The 15,601-nt window shown below is 45.4% G+C and overlaps 1 pseudogene; it reads left to right on the forward strand.

Annotated features, from left to right (window-relative positions):
• The first annotated feature begins 3,472 nt into the window (after window positions 1–3,472).
• LOC102002220 lies at window positions 3,473–4,441 on the forward strand (annotated as a pseudogene).
• Window positions 4,442–15,601: the final 11,160 nt, after the last annotated feature.

The following is a 15,601-nucleotide window of genomic DNA, read 5'->3' on the forward strand; positions in this document are numbered from 1 at the left end:
CAATGGCACGGGGTTTTGATCCTACTTCATGTTCTGGCTTTGTGGGAGCCTAGCCAGTTTGGATGCTCACCTTCCTAGACCTGGATGGAGGGGGGAGGACCTTGGACTTTCCACAGGGCAGGGAACCCTGACTGCTCTTTGGACTGGAGGGGGAGGGGGAGGGAGAGAGAAGTGGGGAGAGGGGGAGAGGAGAGGGAGGGAAATGGGAGGCTGGGAGGAAGTGGAAATTTTTTTTCAATAAAAAAATAAAAAATCCCTAGGCAACTGGCAGAAATCAGACCTCTCAGAATGCCTCATATACAAAGCTCCAAAATGTATAAGCTCAATCTAAAAAGCATAGATCTCCAAAAAACTGATGTTTGAGTCTGAGCTTGGCAGGACTGGGCCAGGCAATTCATTCTGTGACATTCTACGCACCACAAGATCTGTGTGAGCACCCTTGGCCTGTACAAGAAGATAAACTCCTTCCTTCCCTTCCCCAGCATGGAAGGCCAAAATATTTCCAGGCTGAGTTAAACGTCATCTCAAGGGTAAAATTGGACCAATTCATAACTGTTGGGGTAGAGCAGTAAGGGCACAGCAGGACCAGACTCTTAGAGAGAAAAACTTCAGAGTTCAGTGTGATAGCACTTGGGAGAGGCCGATAAGGAAGAAAGAGGAGGAAAGAGAAGGAGGAGGAAGAGGAGGAGGAAGAGGAGAAAGAGCAAGGGAGGATGATGTAGGGCTGAGAGAGAAGTGAAGGAGGAGGAGGAAGGAAAAAGGAAGATGGAGGAACCGAGGGTAGCTGTTTTTCAGGTGAGGGGGTTCCCAGCACGGTGACTCCAATAAACCAACGCTGATGTGGAATCTGTAAACTCGGCTACTATTTCAAACAGCAGAATAAACAAAAACAGCAGTCAACAAAACTATATCACATATCTAAGACCTATTCAAAAGTGAGAGAAATAAAGGCAGAAAATATCCAAGGGAAATAAGCCAACTAAAGAGCTGAGTCACAAGGTCTCCAACTTGGATCTGGTCATTTGGAGATGAAAGTCAATGACAAGGGAGAAAGGGGTGGGGAAATCAGACTAATGAAAAAGGGTTGTTAATCTAGAGAAATGACTAGAGAAAGGAGATTACGGACTATAAAACAGGGTAGAAACTTTTTAATTAAATTGATTCATGGGTATAAGGCCAAGTATATCAGTAATTTGTTTCATTAGAAGAATGGAATAAAGCTGGAGAGATGCAAAGACAACACCAAGTCTGACAATCTGAGCTCAATCCCTAGACCCAAATATGGTGGAAGGAAAACCAAGTCCTGTGAATTGTCCTCTGACCTCCACGCGTTACATACATACATGTGCACACACACATATATGCAAAAATAAATGAGAATGGATTGAAATATACCAGTTTTCTAAATAAGATTGTCAGACAATTTTTATTTTCTAATTTTTATTTTATAAAGTTGCTTATAACACATATAAAGTGCAAAGATATAGAATGTCAAAAGTATGAAAAGTAAACATTAGCCAAAAGAAATTAGGTATACTAGAAACAAACTCCATTTTAAGGGAAGAAATGTCACTTGAGATAGTGATATTCCACAAGGATAAAAATCATCAATTTATCAGGAAGGTATGAAACCCTCAGTGCATATGGATTTCCAGTACAATTTCTGGGACTTGAGAGAGGACTCTGTGGTTAAGTATATGTACTGCCCCCTAGTGGAGAGCCTCTTGCAGAGACTCAGTTCCTAGCCCCAACATAGTGGCTTCCAACCATCTGTAAAGCTTCTAAGATCAGATGCCCTCTTCTGGCCATTGTGAACTCCTGTATGCATGGTGTGCATATAAACTTACACAGGCAAACAAGTCTACATATAAAATTAAAAAATAAATATAAAAACTCCTAAATATATTAGGCAAAAAAATGGAGGAAAATGAGAAGCAAAAAGTCCACTAACATACAAGAGACATGAACAGCAACTACCAAATACCAAAGTTGAGCTAAATAGTACATATATCAAACACTTTCTTTGGAAGTGCTCATGGAACTTGTGCCAGATTACTATGCAAATTTAATGATTTAAGTCATTCAATTACATTCACTGATCACAGAGTAATTGGGCTAGAAACCAACTGCAAACAAAATAATCAAATTAATTTAAATGCTTGGAAACTAAGCAATGCACTACTGTTACCTTGGCAGCACTAAAGGAAATAAAAATACGATTTTCAGTTGAATGCTTTAAAGGATGACTTGGGGGCTGGGGAGCTCCCGGGTAGAACTCATGCTTAGGTCTCAAGAGGTTCTCAGGAACAATGATTTTAAATGTGTACATAAGAATAGAAAAGTTCATATCTGTGGCCCATGTTGTCACCAAAGGCCACATGGATGCCCGGGGTCTAGGCTGAAACCTGTGGCCATGCTGGTGTCCAGGAGCCATGCCACCACAGGGGTATGATGACCTGAGTGGCCTGTGCTGCCACCAGGGGCCATGGTGTCATCCAGGCCTGGCCTGCTGCCGAGGGCAGTGTCTGGGCCCATGGGCATACAGCAACTCGGGTCTGAGTTGATGTCAGTGCCTCCTGCTACCACCAAAGGTCGTGGGGATGCCTGAGATCTGGTCAGCTACTCAAGACCATGTTGGTGTCTGAGAGCCATGTTGCCAGCAGGGACACACTGATCTGGGTGGCCTATGCTACACCAGTCATGGTGCTGTTCAGGTCAAGCTGTTGCTGAAGGCTACACCTGGGTCCGTGGTACTTCTGCAGCTGGGGTTTGTGTTGACGTCCATGGCCCATGTCACCACCACCTGGCCATAATACACATTTTAAAACTACCAAGTGATTAAAAACTTGAAGAATGAAAAATGCATGACCCAAAAGTCTATAGAATTTGAAACTCACTATATCTGTTAGGAGTGGTTTGCAGCCTACAAAATCTACAATTTGATACTATGAAGGAATACATTGATTCTAAATAAAGATAGAGAACCCTGTTCTGTGTATCAAGACAGAAGCAGAGAAAAAAAAAAGAAGGGACAGGCAGGCAGACATTGAAAGGTACAGTGGAAATACATAGACTACCCCATACTATCCTAGCTACGAGAGGGGGTGTTTCACTACAAAGTCTACAAAACAGGAACCATTTTCATGGCAATAAACTTTAAATTTTAGAAAAACAAATTTCTTGATTATATATATAATCAAAACTTAAAGAATAAAATTCAGAATCTTACCAAGACAAACAATTGCACCTATTACATAAAAAATAAAATCCACAAAGAACTCCTAGAGCAGACGACTCAACTAGTGATTTCTCCTACTTGTTTAAGGGAGAAATACCAATAATATAAAAACCCCTCCAAAGTAAAGGCTCACTTATCAGTTCTATGAAGCTAAAATAACAGTGATTAAAATCTGATAAAAACAAGCTAAGAAAATTTAAGCCAGATGAACACATGTGACCATCACATTCGACTATGCTCTACACTTTTAGAATATTAGGGACTCGGACGGGCGCTGGGCTCCTGCAGACAGGTGGCACCCTGAGGGGACTGCCCTCGGACGGGCGCTGGGCTCCTGCAGACAGGTGGCACCCTGAGAGGACTGCCTGTGGGCAGGACGAGCTACTCCTTCCTGTTCTCCAGCTCCCGGTGTCCGGCTCCCGGCTGTGCTTGTACGAAGATGACACGGAGGTGACTGATGACTATTTCCCGGGGCTCCCCAACCAAGCCACCGAACTCCTGCTGCTCACTGCTGGCCAGACCTGGCAGGGCTTTGTGAGTGACATCACCCGCTTCCTCAGTGTGTTTTAATGAGCCACAGGCTGGGGTCATCCTGACTGCGCAGCAACTGCTGTCAGATGAGCGGGCCCCACAAGGCAGAAGCTGCTGGCTGACCTCCTGCATCATGTCAACCAGTACATCACTGCTGAGACCCGGGAGCAGGACCCAATCCTGGTTTGAAGGTTTGGAGTCTCGATTCAGGAATAAGTCTGGCTACCTGAGATATAGCTGTGAGAGCAGGATCCGGGGCTACCTGAGAGAGGTGAGTGCTCACACCTCTGTGGTGGATGCAGAGGCCCGAGAAGAATTCGAGCTTGTCCTCAGCTCCATGTGCCAGAAGCTCAAATCCCAGAAGTACAATGGCAGCTACTTTGACTGAGGTGCAGAGGCCAGCGACCGGCTCTGTACTCCGGAAGGCTGGTTCCTCCTGCCAGAATAGAGAAGAAGCGCACCGTGGTGCCCACACTGGCGGAAGCAGTCCAGGATGAGAGGCAGGTGAACTGGGAGTACTTCTACAGCCTGCTCTTCATGGCCGAGAACCCGAAGCTGGTGCATATCGCCTGCCACAAGAAGACCACGCGCAAGCTTCAGTGTGACCATAGTAAGATCTACCCGCCCCAGGCAGGATCCAAGAAGAAGCGGCCTGCTCGCACGCGCAGGTGACACACGCCAGGCACTCTGAGGTGATGCAGTGGTGATGGGGCTATTACCCTTACATTTTGTCACTCTAGAAGGTTCTGGAAAGTCCTTGGGAAGATACTCAGATCAGGTCTGTCAGAAAGACTCTGAAAGCCCCATCACCATTGCATCACCTCAGGGTCTGGCGTGTGTCACCTGTGCTTGCAAGCAGGCCTCTTCTTCTTGGATCCTGCCTGGGGCCGGTAGATCCTACTATGGTCACACTGAAGCTTGCGCGTGGTCTTCTTGTGGCAGGCGATATGCACCAGCTTCGGGTTCTCGGCCATGAAGAGCAGGCTGTAGAAGTACTCCCAGTTCACTTCCCTCCCATCCTGGACTGCTTCCGCCAGCGTGGGCACCACGGTGCGCTTCTTCTCTATTCTGACAGGAGAACCAGCCTTCCGGAGTACAGAGCCGGTCGCTGGCCTCTGCACCTCGGTCAAAGTACCTGCCATTGTACTTCTGGGATTTGAGCTTCTGGCACATGGAGCTGAGGACAAGCATCCACCGCAGAGGTGTGAGCACTCACCTCTCAGGTAGCCCCGGATCCTGCTCTCACAGCTATATCTCAGGTAGCCAGACTTATTCCTGAATCGAGACTCCAAACCTTCAAACCAGGATTGGGTCCTGCTCCCGGGTCTCAGCAGTGATGTACTGGTTGACATGATGCAGGAGGTCAGCCAGCAGCTTCTGCCTTGTGGGGCCTGCTCATCTGACAGCAGTTGCTGTGCAGTCAGGATGACCCCAGCCTGTGGCTCATTAAAACACACTGAGGAAGCGGGTGATGTCACTCACAAAGCCCCGCCCGAGAACTAAACAGGATGCAAACGCTGAAAAAAATGCCAACACAGATACTGAACTAGCATCTAAACAGGATGCAAATGCTGAAAAAAATTCAACACAGATACTGAACTTCCGATATCTCTGTGTGGACCTCCAATCGCAGCTCACCGCGCCTCGTGTCTGCATTAGGTGCGCTAGACCCCAGTTCGCGAGCTCCGGGCAAGGGGCTGGAGGTTGAGAATACAGAGACAGACTGACACACACAGACCTTTTTAACACTGATTCAGAAAGCCCCAAGAATGCCCCCTTTATTGTGTTCAGGGGCAGCTTATATAGAGATAGCCACGCCCCAGACAAGCCCACCAGAAACCACTCTCCTGCCATCAGGAACTCCTGAAGGTCTCGTGCTCAGAGCAGCTGTAGGCACTCAGATCAGGGGAAAACAAGTTGCTTACAAGAAATTCAGGATCTGGAGTCTCACTGCTCCCAACATATCCCCCCCCTAAATTTTTTATAAAGCAGAAGACCCCCCCTGACCACACAAGCCTTTTGGTCTCTACTGCACCTAGATTCACTTTGGCCAGCACTCTATTGAACCTGTAACTCAGGAGAGAGTGACAGCACCTCCTCAGGAGAATAGTGGCTTTTAGGGAACACAAGAGAACTTAAGCCTGTAAGACTGTTGGTTCCTCATACTATCTCCCACACACCCTCTTCCCCTCAAGTGAACAGAGGTGTGTGACCATTTCAGACTCGGGACTTTTAGGAGTGGCTTTGCCATGACCCCAGGAGCAGACAGAAACCACTGCTCCTTCAGCAGTCCCCTAAATAACATACCCCAGCTGCCATAGCCCCTAAATTTTTTATAAAACAGAAGACCCTCCTGTCTTAGGTCATCTCAGAAGAGTAAACCCTTACCCGTCTTTGGGAGGCCCTCTTCTGTGGAAGTGCTTGTCTGCAGAGGAGTCTTCATAGTTTGTGCATTATATGAATGCCCATGGCAACAAGCGTTAAGATTGCCAGCAGTAGGGTCTCCAATCACCACTGGACCCAGCCTCCCATTTGGGCTATGGTATTCAACCATCCCCTTTGGCTAAACAGTTACAATCTGGTGTGCTAATTGTAACATTCCAAGGGCTAGTCAAGTAACCATTGAGTTGTTTCACCGCCCCGTGTAAGAGGCGTTAGCAATATTAACAGATGTCATACAAATGGAATAATCCATAAATCCACGCTCTGCCACTGACTCTTTGGCATGCAGAGCCTGGAACTGCCACTACCTTCTCCTTGCCCCTCTGCTGCATTCTCGGGCAGCCCAGTGGGGTCTGTGCCCCAGCTTGTCTCAGCTCCAGCACGTGTTGTTGCGTTTGCTGATACTCTTGGCACTGCTGTGGCATCCGCCAGGCTAGGCACTGACTGGGCTGAGGCAATGTGCCTTCCCCCACAGCCACCTAGCAAAGCTCTGTTCCAGCTGCCTTCTAGCCCCAGCTGCATTCCTTCTGGGTCCAAACTGGTGCCTGAGTGGAGCGGAAATCAGGGAAGCAGGCTTGCTGCTCTGCAACCACTGAAGGGGCCCCTACTTAATCTTTTAAGGAATTTGGGCGTCGTCAATCTGGCTACTTCCTGCTGAGCAGGGACACTGCATTCTTAGGGGTATTTACTGCAGTTTACTCAAGATGGTCCACTCAGACGCGAAGGGGGAGAGGCAGCTGGAAGGTGGAGGTGCCGCAGGGCGCAGCGTTGGGCCCCTACCCCTTCGGGGTGGGGCGGATCCCGTCCCCGCCGGATGCCCCGGGTTGGGACAGAGGTCCAGGCCAACGAGAGGCCAACAGGCCTTGTTGCCATCGTGCTGCGCTTCTGCGCCCTGAGGCCCGCGCTGGAAGCGGGGGCCTAGCGTTCTTGTCTCGTCGGTCCTCGAGGCAAGTCCCAGGGTTTGCACATCTCGCAGCCCCTCAGTGCCTGCCTCCTGGAGCCGCTTGGCCTTGGAGCCGCTCACACTCCACTGCAACATTTCAAGAGATCTCGGGGATTCGAACCACATGAATATCGAATAAATCCTTAGGCTCTCATCGTCTGTGGAGACAAAAACACAATCTCCTTTCAAAAACACCAAATTCTTAAGCCCATATTTTAAAGTCAAGATACCTTTTTCTTAGCAGTTCCTAGAGTCAAATTTCTTTCTCCAGTCCAGAACACAAAAGACAACACGATCAACATATCATACATCTGTACACATTTATCTTTTTAAGCTATATACATTCAATCTTTTCCCAATACATACGTCCCCTCCGGCCGGGGACAAGCCTGTTCCTTTACCTCTCTTTCTCTGTTGACTTCCACTTGCAGCGTTCCCTAGTTCCCGATATCTCGGCTGGGACCTCCAGTTGCTGATATCTCAGTGTGGAACTCCAATTGCCGCACACCACGCGCTTGTGTCTGCGTTCGGTCGCTAGACCCCAGTTTGCGAGCTTTGGGCAAGGGACTGGAGGTTGAGAATACAGACGCAGAGATGGACCTACACAGAGAAAGAGAGAGAGAGAGAGAGAGAAACACGAGTCATCCTTGAATTCCCCAAGAATGCCCCCTTTATTGCATTCAGGGGCAGCTTATATAGAGATAGCCACGCCCCAGCCAAACCCACCAGAAACCATTCTCCTGCCATCAGGAACTCCTGAAGGTCTCGTGCTCAGAGCAGCTGTAGGCACTCAGATCGGGGAAAACAAGTTGCTTACAAGAAATTCAGGATCTGGGGTCTCACTGCTCCCAACACTGAACTAGCATCTAAATGGGATGCAAATGCTGAAAAAAAAATGCGACACAGATACTGAACTAACATCTAAATGGGATGCAAATGCTGAAGAAATGCATCACAGATACTGAACTAGCATCTAAAATAAAACCATAAAGCCACCCGGAATGTCAAAATAGCCCCAGCACAAGGCAGCATGATATCTGGAAGTCGTCAATTTGTGCAATATGGAAGATATAAGAGTTCATATCTATTCTGTCGTTCTAAATAATAATCAGAGAGATTCCCAGAAGCACGATATCGGTTTGAGAATTGACTAGACTTGCAATACGAACACACTCCTCAATAGAGTCCTATGCATATTCAAGGAAGTTGAGGCAAAAGAAAAACTTTAAAGGCAAAAATGAGAAGAGCTGCACATGATATTTTTTAAATAATAATCCTTGGCTGCAAGAATTAGTAATAAGAGTAGAATCAGTCTAAAGTTGAATGATAGTTTCTAGGCGTGGGGTGTGTGTGTGTGTGTGTGTGTGTGTGTGTGTGTGTGTACAGTTGCAGTGGTTTTTATGAAAGACTGTAGTTCTGGTAGAGTCCTTTGTGATAGCAGCTACTGCAGCAGACTTCTTTTGGGCCACCAACCAGTTATCAGATCATATACAGACTTATCATTAGTTACACATGCTCGGCCTTAGCTCAGCCTTGTTTCTTGCTAGCTCTTATAACTTAATTTAACCTGTTTCTCTTTGTCTATGTTTTGCCTTGGGGGTTTTTTACCTTTATTTCATTCTGTACGTCCTACTCCATGTCTGGCTAGCTGGCAGCTGCCTGCCTGGCTGGCTGGCCCTAAGCATCTCCCTCTCTTTCTCCCCCTCCTCCTCCTACTTAATCTCTCTGCCTACCAGCCCTGCCTATTCCTCTACTGCCTAGCTGTTGGCCATGCAGCTTTTGATTAGACCAATCACGTGCTTAGGAAGGGAAAGCGACACCAATAAACAAATGCAGCATAAACAAACTAACACGCCTTTGCCTAGCTAATGTAATATTTCACAATAAACTATCAGTTAATTATGCATAAGAACCTTCCTTTTTAACTTTCTTCTTTTATTAATTTATGGGGGGAGGGCTTTATGCTATTTATTCCTGTCTGACGTGAAAATCAAATCATTATGTAGACTAGTTTAACCTTAAATTTCTGGTGATTTAATTTTATGTTAGGGTTAGCATAAACCACTTTTTAAATTTTGACCTTTACACTTTTTTCAAATATACTGCTACTAGCTGGCATCATTTCTGAAAATTAAAAAAATAATTAAATAAAATCAACAATATGTGCTTTTACAATAGTCATTCAAGATAAGCGAAAAAATGAAATTTTTCATGACACTAAATTTTACAATAATTATTTGGCTATGACAACAAAAGCACGAAGCAAACTAGAAAGAAATATTAAATTGGATCTGACTGAATTAAGAAAACCTTTTAAGCTTCAAAGCACACTACCAAGCAGGTAAAAGAAGGCCCAGAAGGCGGAGAGGACATTTACAAATCATGTCCAATAAGAGATTAATTTTCAGAATAGATAAAGAATTCTGGGCTTCTGAGATTGCTCAGTGAGTAAAGTGTTCGTTATAATTTAAAAAAAAAAAACAGCAGGAGAAAGAGATGCCATCGGGCGACAGGCTCTCACATGGAGGGTTTATGTGAGGAAAGGAATGAGAAGAGGGGACAGAGGCACAACGGCCTTCCTGCCTCTTCAGAGGAGTGATGGTAATGAGGGGGAAACAGGGAGAGCTGGCTTTTTAAAGGGGGCTTAGTGCATGCGCACAGACTATGTAGTGATGTAGTCGCCAATAGGACCCTGCGCTGCTCAGGTATCTGCCTGAATGCTGACAGGACCTGCACGCAGGGGATGCTGTTAGTGGCTACAGCTGAGGACCCTGAGGCAGGCTAGCATGACGCCTGAAATGCTAGCAACTATATGAATGTAGGAAGTGGTTTCTTCTAGGCCACCAAGGGCTGGCCAGCATAATGCCTGAATACTGACAGTTCTCCTTTTGTTTATTATAAAAAGGTGATGAGTTTGGGGTAGCAGGTGAGGCGGAATGAGAGCATTGAGCTCTTGAAACTGCTTCCTGCTGACCTGTGGGACCTGAGAAAACTGGGATGCTGGACACTTCCTGGGGTAGCTTGTTGCTGCACTGCTGTCCGGGCTCTGTTAAACAGTCTGATGCCTCTTGGGCCTGGCAAGATGCTGGCAGAGCAGAGGATAAAGTTAAGTTTAGGGGAAAAATTTTTAGGTCCTGGTGATTGAAGGAGGGGAGTCCCAAGACTAGGGAATCTGACTTGTTAGGGTGGATCCAAGTTGATTCCCTGGACCTTCAAGAATTTTTAGGTTTACAAAAAGAGATAAGTTTTAGACACATTAAAAAAGCAACCAAAGGGAATTTGAGATCCTGAGCTTGTGGCTGTGATAATACAGTGGTATGGTTTAGCGGGTAGTACTCTCAGAGCTAAATTAACAGCCTAGCAGAATTCTATCGGTCAGTGTTTAAGTTATAGACAGCGAGAAAGAGGAATCTGAAATACGTTTCATTCTTTTTTTTTTTTTTTTGGTTTTTCAAGACAGGGTTTCTCTGTAGCTTTGGAGCCTGTCCTGGAACTAGCTCTTTTGGCCCGGGTTGTCTCGAACTCACAGAGATCCGCCTGCCTCTGCCTCCCGAGTGCTGGGATTAAAGGCGTGCGCCACCACCGCCCGGCTCGTTTCATTCTTTTATACACATCTCAAATCACGTTCTCCTTATCACCAAGTACGTTTTCCTATCTTCACATAAACCACCTGAAAGTGCCTTCTAATTCACCAGGAGCTAGATACAGGAGGCTGACCACTGAGAGCATTCACTGCAAAGCCAGGGATTGGTAAGAAGTTGCACTGAAATTTGTTGTGTGAGTTTATCTCTTTTCTGAGTCTGGTAATGAATTGAAGTAAACTGTGTTTCAACTTAGTATTAGCTCTAGAAGAGTGAGACCTGTGACCTGAATCTTACAGAGAACTGAGAAGGAAGCTAAAGCCTCGCTTGCTGCTGTGAAACTGACAAAGCTACCTCTAGCCTAGTCCTCAAACAGCTTCAGAGTTCTAAGATAAATTTCACCTGAGTTAGCGATTAAAATGACAGAGACTTACTTACTTGCTGGCTACCTAGACAGCTACCCCAGGGTTCTCCATAGTGTTTGAGGACAGAGGTCTTGGGGCCACATCAATCTTCAGCTGAAAGGTCACTGCCTACCGGGGCCCAGAAGGCTCAACAGACTTCTTGCGGACTGGGAACGTGTGGGAGACCAGCCTACCCTTGTCTGGGCAACTCCAAGCAGTCCGCTCCTTAGCATTCTGGTGTCCACAGGCTAAAGGGGGTCTCTGCAGCAGTTAAGGTTAAAGTCAGTTTTTGCTCAGTGGCTGGTGCTGCCACATTCAAAGCAAGTTCCAGGTGGAGGTTCTTCTTTGCGCATCCATCTTCTTTGGGGGAACCGTGAGCCCCAATTTAAGCGCTGTGCCTTTATCATGGTGTTTCATTAAAACGGTGGAAAAGAGGGAAAAAAAAAGAAAACTGAGGCAAGGAGACAGACCAGTTGATAAACTGCTTGTCACAAAAGCACAAGGACCAGGATGTGATTCCTAAGAGCCAACAATGAAAGTTAGGCACGGTGACGTGTGCACGACTGTCATGTTGGGGAGCACGGCGGTAGACAGGTATGACATACCAACAGAGAAGGAGTGGCGAGTTCACATCTCCATCTCCGAGCACGAGGTAGAGAGAACTAACTGGGACGGGTGTGGGCTTGTGAAACCTCAGAGTCCCCCCAGTAACATACCTCCTCCACCAAGTTTACACACCTTCCAATCCTTCCCAAACAGTTCCACCAAATGGGAACCAAGCGTTCCAATATGTGAAGCTATGGGAGCCTCTCTCATTCAAGCTAGCCCAGCACCCTCCCACTACTGTAGACTGTGCCTTGTACATGCTAGACAAGTCATCTACCACTGAGTCATATCCTCCATCCTCTGCTAAGTACTTTCATTCCCATGACATTGTGTCACTATTGTTCTAGGAACAACAGTATTAGCCAAAATGAATTAAAGGTAGAGAATCAAGCCTGTACAGCAACATTCACGCATAGTATTCAGTCACTGAAAAGCTAAAACAGTCCAAATGTACACCAACAGATGAATAAGATATAGGATACACAGACAATGGATATTTAAGCCATAAGACAGGAAAAATTCAACATGCCATAACATGGATGAGACATGAAAACATTTTGATGTTACAGGAAATACACTTACGTATCTATATATTTACACATACACACGTATAAATATATAAACATATGTATATAATCTTTGTTAGTTTGATATGTGTGTGTATTTTCAATTTGGGGAACAGAGCCTAATGTAAACTAGGCTGGCCTCATTTTTTTTTTCATCTTGCCTCAACCTCTTAGGTCCTGGGATTACAGGTATGCACCCCCACACCTAACTCAGAACTTTCAAAGCACTAAGAATTTCCTAAACAGAAATACCTCTTGCCTGTAATGAGCCAACTCATAGCAGAGGATCCATACCGACCTCCAGGAAGACAGCTGGTTATGAAAAGGACAATCATGAGAGTAAGTACTTTTCGTCCATCCCGACCTCAGCAGATGGACAGGGTTGTAAGGAGATTTCAATCATGTATAGCCTGTAGCTCAGTAACTCCATCATGAAGTCTGGGGGATCCAGACTAGTGTGGACAGGGGTGTACTGGACAGCTAGAACACCAAAAGGACTTGTAGGCTCTGCAACCCAGTTCTCAGCGTACTCTTCCATCTTGATGATTTCCAGCATGGCTTCCTTTATAATGAAATCAGTAGAGCCACTTCCTGAGTTCTGTGAGCTGCTCTAGGAAAGTTGTGAAAACCTTTAAGTGAGTTATTGCACAGACAAAAGGGTACATGGGGGACCACAATTGTGTCTGGCATCTGAAGTAGGGGTAGTATAAAGGGAAGGAGCCATCACATGGTGAGATCTGTATTCACATCTTGATGTTGGTGTCAATTAAATTTGTAGACCAGCAAGCTGTTTTTAAGGTATATTAGGGTTTTTATTGCTACAATAAAACACCATGACCAAAAGCAGCTTGGGCAAGAAAGTGTTTACTTCATCTTACACCTTGTGTTCTATCACTGAGGGAGATCAGGGCAGGTACTCAGGCTGGCTAGGAACCTGGAGTCAGGAACTGAAGCAGAAGCCTGCTTATTGGCTTGCTCCTGCTCTCTGACACCCTTAGGGACTACCCACCCAGAGGGGGCACCACTTCCTGTGGGATGGGCCACCCACATCAATCACTAGGGAAATAACACACAGGCTTTCCCATAGGCCAATTTGGTGGGGGCATTTTCTCAGCTGAGGCACTTCTTCCCCAATGTCTCCAGCCCATGTCAAATGCACATAAAAACTAGACCTGACAGTATGGGGGGGGGGACACCAAGTACCAATGCAAAGTAAAATAAGACAAGAGGACAACAGGTTGATTCCATTTATTTGAGCTAAGCAGAGTGGACAAATATATTCAAACAAAAAGTGGAAAAAGTGCTTGGGACTGAGCATGTGTTCAGGGGCTGGGGGATAGAGCTGATTTTCAGTTGTTGCAGGATCTCTGAGATGACGAGAGTTCTGGAACATTATTAGAAGCAACGGTCCCACAGTTGGGTGAATGCACACCAGTGTAGGTGGAGATTGAGCGTTCGTTTTCCAGTCGCCCAGATCCAAAATAATCACACAGAAACTATTATTAATTAAAACACTGCTTGGCCTGTTAGCTTGGGTTTCTTATTAACTTACATTTACGTCTTAAATTAACCCATTTCTATTCATCTGTGTATTGCCATGTGGCTGTGACCAACCAGTAAGGTTCCAGGGCATCTGTCTCCTTTGGCAGCTACATGGCATCTCCTTGACTCCACCTACTTTCTCCTCTATCTCTGGTGGAATTCCCACCTTGCTCTATTCTTCCCTGTCATAGGCCAAAACAGCTTTATTCATTAACCAATGGTAACAAAACACATTCACAGCATACAAAAGGAAATCCCACATCACGCCAGTAATATTTGAAAAGGTCAAACAATAAAACTTGAAGCTATGTATATTTTACAAAAAGAAAACAAAACATATTTTTGAGCAATAATCATTGTGGGATCCGTGAGTGGTTTAGCAGGTAAAGACACTTGCTGCCAAGGCTGACTGACTGGAGTTTAATCTCCACAACAATATGGTAGATCAGAGATATGGATGTTTTCAGAGTGTCCATATACTTACCAATTAAAAGGACAATGACTTTCAGGAAAGAATGGTGCACACTGTCTTAAGTGACCAGTTAGCTACCATTACAAATGACACAAATCAACATGCACCTCCTTGTGATGTGTACAAAAAACCCACATCATTGATGTCACAGGTCTGGCTCACACACCCTAAATCAAATCATGATAAAGAATCAGAAAAATAAAATAAATTAAAGGCTTAACTAGGAAAGTTATTCTTTCCATTACAAATTCTCAGTATTATTAAAGACCACTCCAGATTACAAAGAGACTAAAGAGGAAGGAAAACTAAACACAGCGTGTGAGTCTCCCGTGGAGGATGGAGCACGAAGAGAATCTGGTATAACCATTGCTGTGAAGAACTAATGAAACTTGAGTTTTGGGTTTTGTTTTGTTTCGGTTTTTCGAGACAGGGTTTCTCTATAGCTTTGGGGCCTGTCCTGGAACTAGCTCTTGTAGACCAGGCTGGCCTTGAACTCACAGAGATCTGCCTGCCTCTGCCTCCCAAGTGCTGGGTTTAAAAGGCGTGCGCCACCGCCACCACCCAGCAAAACTTGAATTTTTAAAATTAATTAATTTACTGTGTATATGTGTGGGCAACCACAAATGACAGTAAACATGAATGATGGTCAGAGAACAATGTGCAGGTTTTGGATTTTTCCTTCTACCATGTGGGTCCCCAGGATTGAATGTAAACTTGGTGGCAAGTGCCTTTACCTGTTAAGCCATCTTGACAGCTCATAAAAGTGAATGCATGGTCGGCACATAAAACAAATTTCCCAGTTTATTGATTGTTAAGGAGCAAAAAAGAGCTGGTTATACTTGTGGACAAAAGGAAAGCATGTGAAACACACAAACCAATGGCCGACATGGTAGAGTACAAGGGGTGTTTCGGCTATGACTGCAATATTGAGATTCTATTTTTCTAAATACAAGTTTTTAAAAGGGGGTCTGAAACTTTTCCCAGCAAAGCAGATGAGAGTCAAGCTTCTCAAGTTCCTTCATGCTGGCACAGAGCTAACTGTGAACACTGGCTTAAAACTAAGTCAGGCACTAACGCACCCTCTCCATCATGATCTCCAACTGTATCAAATCACAATCCCTGGATCTTACAAAGGGGATTTAAGTTCAAGCGGCACGGATAAAAATGTATCACTCAGGATGGGACCCTGACATTGTGAGTACCAGGAACCTAAGATTATTTTAAAAGAAGAGTAATACGTAAATACTGGGGAAATGACCACTTTTGCAACATTACT

The sequence above is a fragment of the Microtus ochrogaster genome, linkage group LG5 (genome assembly GCF_000317375.1).
Source record: "Microtus ochrogaster isolate Prairie Vole_2 linkage group LG5, MicOch1.0, whole genome shotgun sequence".
NCBI classification, from domain to species: Eukaryota; Metazoa; Chordata; class Mammalia; order Rodentia; family Cricetidae; genus Microtus; species Microtus ochrogaster.